The sequence below is a fragment of the Lucilia cuprina genome, chromosome 6 (assembly GCF_022045245.1).
Source record: "Lucilia cuprina isolate Lc7/37 chromosome 6, ASM2204524v1, whole genome shotgun sequence".
NCBI classification, from domain to species: domain Eukaryota; kingdom Metazoa; phylum Arthropoda; class Insecta; order Diptera; family Calliphoridae; genus Lucilia; species Lucilia cuprina.
In genome coordinates this window covers 58,408,166-58,415,299 of record NC_060954.1, presented here as the reverse complement: position 1 = coordinate 58,415,299, position 7,134 = coordinate 58,408,166, and the positions used below count along the sequence as shown (strand labels likewise).

The following is a 7,134-nucleotide window of genomic DNA, read 5'->3' as shown; positions in this document are numbered from 1 at the left end:
CCTGTCCAAATTTCAGCTCTTTAGCTTTAACCGTTTAGGCTGTGCGATGATGAATCAGTCAATCAGTCAGTCAGTCAGTAACGTTAGAATTTTATATATATAGACTAGTCCAGACTGTAAACTAGTCTAGGCTACAGACTGATCTATAGTCGAGAGCTTAGACTGATCTTAATTGATAGGATGTTCAATAATTAAAACTACAGCCTGATCTAATGACAAAACTTCACGATAATTATTTGTCAAGACTTCAAAGGTCCAAATGTCTGTAGGCTATTCACAAGTCGAACATATAGATTGATCACTAAACTGATCACTAGTCAAGATTAAAGACCGATCAACGGACAAGATTTTGGACCGATCACTAGCCGACTTCATAAACTGATCCTAACCCAAGGCTATAAACTGATCAATAGTCAAGACAATAGAATAATGAAAAGTGAAGACTATAGACTGAACTATAGGCATTACTATTGAGTGATTAACAAACAAAACCACAGACTTATCACTAGTCGAGACTATAAATTGATCAAAAGTCAAGTTTATTGACTGATCACTAGTCCAGACTAGAGACTGCTGAAAAAAAATAACAAAATAAAAAAAAATTCACTAGTAGAGACTGGCCTAAAATCAAAGCAATAGAGTGATCCAAAGTCACCATAATTAGTAGCCCAGATCGCAGACTGATCACTTTTCGAGTCTATAATCTGATCACTAATCGAGACTATAGAATGAAGAGTAGTCAATACTGATCAAAATAAAAATAAAGTAAGATAATTTACTAGCAAAGACTATAGACTAATCACCAGTAATAGTCAAGACTATGGACAGATCAATAGACAGATCTACAGACTGATCACTAGTTAAGACTATTGGCTGATCTATAGTTATCATTATAGACTAATCACAAGACAAGAAGAGTAGTCAGTACTATATACTGATAAAGCGTCAATAATCACTAGCAAAGACTATAGACTGATCACCAGCTGAGAGTGGTTAATAGTTAAGAAAATGGACTGATCAAAAGACAGAACTATAGACTGATCACTAGTCAAGACTATTGCCTGATCTATAGTTATGATTTTAGTCTAATCACTAGACAAAAAGAGTAGTCAATTCTATAGACTAATCAAGAGTCAAGACTAAATACTGATCAATAGAAAAATAATATAAGATAATCACTCGCAGAGGCTATATTCTGGTCACCAGCTAAGACTGGACAATAGTCAAGACTACGGACTAATCTATAGACAAAATTACAGACTGAACTCTAGTAAAGACTATTAACTGAACTCTAGTAAAGACTATTAACTGATCTATAAGATTATAATTAGACAAAACTATTATCACTGAGAGTGAACTAATTAATCGACAGTCCAGACTGATCTATAAAGCATAGATAGATCGATAATTTTCGAAATAGATCGGTAATTTTCGAAATATTTATTCTTACTTTTTTTCTAACATACTTAAGCCATTTCCTGCTTGGTGAATAAACTTTATTATTTCACCTACATTTTTATCTATTGTTCTATTTACATGATAAAATTGTGTGCGTGATTTGCTCGCTTATCACTTAAATGTAAAATTTCCTTTTTAACTTCTTTACAATTGTACCGACCGACCGACCGACTGACTGAATGACAATAATAAAAACTGAAACATGTTTTAGCAAGTAAAATAGCGATTTACTAATAAAATCCAACAGCTACTGCTGCAAACAATGTATCTGCACCTAAGCATTCTATAGACAAACAAATAAACAAACAAATATGCAAATAACTCTAGAGAATTCACTCACTCACTTACTCAGTCATTCATTCATTCATGCATTCTTTTCTTTAATTTAAACATTTTATTAGAATCAATACTTCAGGCACTGAGGAGGTAGACATAAATTACGACAATAAGACAATAATAAAAAACAACACAAGAGACAAGACAACAACAGTTAAAACATAAAAATATTATGACAATATATTAATACAAATAAATACATATGTACACACAGATACAAATAAATAAACAAATAAACTAATGAATTGTTTACAGAACAATAAAAACAAAATAAAAATTCATAAACAAACACATGTACGGGTACTTAAAAATGCAGATGGACAGACGGACGGACAAGCAAGTCGACTAAGCGACAAACAAAAAAAATAAGTAATAAATTTATGTAAATCATAATTTTAGAATAACAGTGTAAGGGAACATATCTACAAGTGAAAATTAAAACCCTGCAGTTTTAGTGGTTTTACCTAACACAGTTGGTCACAAGATTAATTATGTAAATTAACTCTCTCAGTACTCTCAGTGATTACAAAACACATATCATCTTATTAGTTTACAAAATAAACCTTTAGACTCCCTTCAAATGCTGCAGGGTAAACTTTTCCTTAACGACGTTAATTGAGACTCAAGTGTATGTATTCTAATATAAATTCTCTACTATTTTATTCAACTTTTCTTTAACAAAAACTGTAACGTGCCACATACATCAGCCACCAAAACCAGTGTGAAAAACAACACTTTAACAGAACTGCTGGTAACTTTGTTTTCTGATTCCAAAGAGTAAACCTCTAAAGGTGGGAAGTTTAGAATGTTTGTAAGGAAATTACTTTGCAATTTTTTTGAGATTTTAAATATTATACAATCTTTTAACTACAGATTAGTTTTAAAATCAAATTCATTCTGCACTAATAGAAAGCTTCGTCAATAAAATTGAAAAAAATTCTAATTAAAAACTATTTTTATAATTTACTTCACTATTCTTTAAAATGTATTTTAATTTCACTACCTACTTGTAAAACTTAGAAAACTCTTTACACTCTCGTTACAAATCGTTTATTTAACCTCTTTCTCACCTTAAAGCAAGTTATAAGGGGGAAATAAAAGTATTTCCGTTTTATCTTAAAAAACACAAACTGATTTAAGAATGATTGAACTTTTTTCTTCTTAGCACAGAGATAACAAAAATAAACAACACATGCATGTGTAGTAGGTCTGTAAACAACCCACTTGACCAAACTTTTTTACTCAATACTAAAGACTGATCTATAGTCAAGACTACATACTGATCTATAGTCAAGACTATAGACTGATCTATAGTCAAGACTAAATACTGATCTATAGACTGAGCTATAGTCAAGACTATAGACTGATCTATATTCACGACTATAGACTGATCTATAGTCAAGACTATAGACTAATCTATAGTCAAGACTATAGACTGATCTATAGTCAAGACTATAGACTGAACTATAGTCAAGACTATAGACTGATCTATAGTCAAGAATATAGACTAATCTATAGTCAAGACTATAGACTGATATATAGTCTAGACTATAGACTGATATATAGTCAAGACTATAGACTGATTTATAGTCAAGACTATAGACTGATCTATAGCCAAGACTATAGACTGATCTATAGTCAAGACTATAGACTGATCTATAGTCAAGACAAGAATATAGACTGATCTATAGTAAAGACAAGAATATAGACTGATCTATAGTCAAGACAAGAATATAGACTGATCTATTGTCAAGACAAGAATATAGACTGATCTATAGTCAAGACTAGACTGATCTAAAATCAAGACTATAGACTGCTCTATAGTCAAGACTATAGACTGATCTATAGTCAAGACTATAGACTGATCTATAGTCAAGACTATAGAATGATCTATAGTCAAGACTATAGACTGATCTATAGTCAAGACTATAGACTGATCTATAGTCAAGACTATAGACTGATCTATAGTCAAGACTATAGACTGATCTATAGTCAAGACTATAGACTGATCTATAATCAAGACTGTAGACTGATCTATAGTCAAAACTATAGACTAATCTATAATCAAGACTATAGACTAATATAAAGTCAAGACTATAGACTGATCTAGTGTCAATACTATAGACTGATCTATAGTCAATACTATAGACTGATCTATATTCAAGACTATAGACTGATCTATAGTCAAGACTATAGACTGATCTATAATCAAGACTGTAGACTGATCTATAGTCAAAACTATAGACTAATCTATAATCAAGACTATAGACTAATATAAAGTCAAGACTATAGACTGATCTATAGTCAAGACTATAGACTGATCTATAGTCAAGACTATAGACTGATCTATAGTCAAGACTATAGACTGATCTATAGTCAAGACTATAGACTGATCTATAGTCAAGACTATAGACTGATCTATAGTCAAGACTATAGACTGATCTATAGTCAAGACTATTGACTGATTTATAGTCAAGATTATTGACTGATCTATAGTCAAGACTATAGACTGACCTATAGTCAAGACTATAGACTGATCTATAGTCAAGACTATAGAGTGATCTATAGTCAAGACTGTAGACTGATCTATAGTCAAAACTATAGACTAATCTATAATCAAGACTATAGACTAATATAAAGTCAAGACTATAGCCTGATCTATAGTGAAGACTATAGACTGATCTTGTGTCAATACTATAGACTGATCTATAGTCAATACTATAGACTGATCTATTCTCAAGACTGTAGACTGATCTATAGTCAGGACTATAGACTAATTTATAATCAAGACTATAGACTAATATATAGTCAAGACTATAGACTAATCTATAATCAAGAGTATAGACTAATATATAGTCAAGACTATAGCCTGATCTATAGTGAAAACTATAGACTGATCTATAGTCAAGACTATAGACTGATCTATAGTCAATACTATAGACTGTTCTATAGTCAATACTATAGACTGATTTATAGTCAAGACTACAGACTGATCTGTATTCAAGACTATAGACTGATCTATAGTCAAGACTATAGACTGATCTATTGGTAAGACTATAGACTGATCAATAGGTAAGACTAGAAATCAGACTATAGAGTAATTTATTGTCAATAATATTAATTGTTCTATAGACTGATCTATAGTCATGACTATAAACTGATGTATATTTAGGATTACGGAGTTCAGAATTTTTCTCAAAAATCTTAACTCTTCACATTATTCGAAACATCGATCATTTGGGTTATTTAGAAGAGAATCTTAATATGTGAGAGACCATGTGTGTGATCTTGTTTATGGCAAATTAATTTTAGTTCTCTGTTTACATTTTCTACATATGATTTTTGTTTATATATCATTTTTTGTTCCAACCTCTCCATTATTTTCAACTTTGTGGTATCGTGAACGTGTGCATGAAAGTATCTATAACGTAGCTACTATGTATATGTGTAGGTTAGTTTTTCTTAACAGGTATGAGTGTGTGTGTTTTAGTTATGCGTTTGAGTGTGTATGTTTGTTACATTTCGACTGAATCTGTTTGTGTTGAATATATTTTTGTTTTGTTTTTGATTCTTAATACCAATTGAACGTTGCTTAGCTTAACACATGACGGGCAACGCGCGTGTATATAGTTTAAAAACGACAACGACGAAAAATAAAAGAAGACGTTTTTGCTTAAGTTTTGTTTACGTTATTTATTTTTTTTGCTTAACATTATTTACCTTTTATGATATATGCGTTACATTTGAAAATACATTAACATTGCATTTGTGTTTTTTTTTTTTGGCAATAATAATTTGTTTAAGTATGTAGATACAAAAGTGGTTTTTTTAAAGAAAACAAAAAAAGTTTAAAATAATTTTGTGTAAATTTTATTACTTTCAAATGCAAGTGTGGGCTTTCTTTTAATAATTTTGTTTTTTGCTGTTTTGTGTTTTTTTTGTGTTTTTATTTGTGGTTTTTTAATTTGGCGTCTAAATGAAAGCTAAAACCGGTGTCTCATAACAATCTGTTTATATTGAATGTGAGTTTTTGTGTGTGTGAGTGTTTTGTTTTTGAGATATAGAAGCGATATTATGGCAATAATACACTTACGAGTGGGTAGAGTAACAACTAATGCGCGGGCGTTATGCGTTTAATTTACGTCTCGCGTGTCTTCTAAAGTTTAAGACAACGAATAAACAAATAATCTGTTTTACGAGCATTGCTATCCATAATAAAAACAAGAAATAAGAAAAAGTTTTCTTTTTTTAGAAACAGCTTAAGAAAAAGCCTACAATTTAAAAAAAGTGCTAAAAAAAGAGTTTAAATAAAATTTATCACCTTTGCAAAAGAAATAAAAATTAACTAAAAAATATTGATAAAATTGCTGTTGGAAAAAAATCTTTAATACAAATCAATATTAATTTAACAGTGCAAAAAAATCTGCTACCTGCTATTAAAAAGTAAATAAATTTGTTAACAATATTTTGTGAAATTTTGTCATTTAATTGAAAAAAGAGAGAAAAAAAGTGTTTTTTCCACATTTTATTTCAAATTTACTTAATATCCTTTCAATTTGTATTTCATTTAATTGAGAAAAAAAAATAAAAATATATTTTTGTTTGTGCATTAGTAAAAGTGTTTAACTGTGTGTGTGTCTGTTATTTATTTACCTTCGAGTGGATTACTTTTAACTGTTATTCTATTGCAATAAATTGGGAAAAAAATTTTAAAAAACTTTTTCCATTTGTGGATTTTTCAATGGTGAATTAAAAAGGTATGTTTTTATTGAAAATTTAATTGCAAATTTTATTGAAATTACTTTTAAAAGCAATAATTGAAAACTTTTTCACAAAAAATTTACTTGTTTTCCATGAAAGTTTTTGCTCAAACATATTTTGATGAACTTATTGTAATTAGTAGGAACTTAAGGATTTTTCCAATATTTGAGCAAATTGATCCTTACATTGCAAATGGCCAAATGATCTCACTGGGTGTTATATTACAAGTTTTAAAAAGAACTTATGTCATCTTTAATTAACCCTTTAACACTATAGTTTGGTCCATGTCTAAACTATAGTCTAAGCTATATAGGTCGACAGCATAGTATAGTCTATAGTCAAGATTATAGCAGGATCTTTAGTTTAAAATGTAGACTGGTATACTGTATAAAGGCTATAGTCTTTGACCGTTAGTCATTGACCGTTAACTAACTCGTTTACGTTACTTATCTCATTAAGACTATAATTTGGTCTAGAGTCTAAACAATAGTCTAACCTATAGTCTTTACTATAGTCTAAACTAGATTGTTCTATATTTAAATCAATAATCTGGTCTGTTGTCAAGGCTATAGTCGGGTT

The 7,134-nt window shown here is 29.8% G+C and overlaps 1 protein-coding gene across 3 annotated transcripts in view; it reads left to right on the top strand.

Moving 5' to 3' along the window:
* LOC111681708 (rap guanine nucleotide exchange factor 4) overlaps positions 1–7,134 on the top strand; it is a 114,900-nt gene that overhangs the window by 34,421 nt on the left and 73,345 nt on the right. Inside the window, exon 1 of one of the 3 annotated variants that reach the window (XM_046954017.1) lies at positions 6,321–6,551. The exons of the other annotated variants lie outside the window; for them this stretch is intronic. The gene's annotated coding sequence lies outside the window, so the exon portion shown is untranslated. Of the gene's footprint in view, positions 1–6,320; positions 6,552–7,134 lie in introns of those variants that run through there. 3 annotated transcript variants of the gene reach the window in all.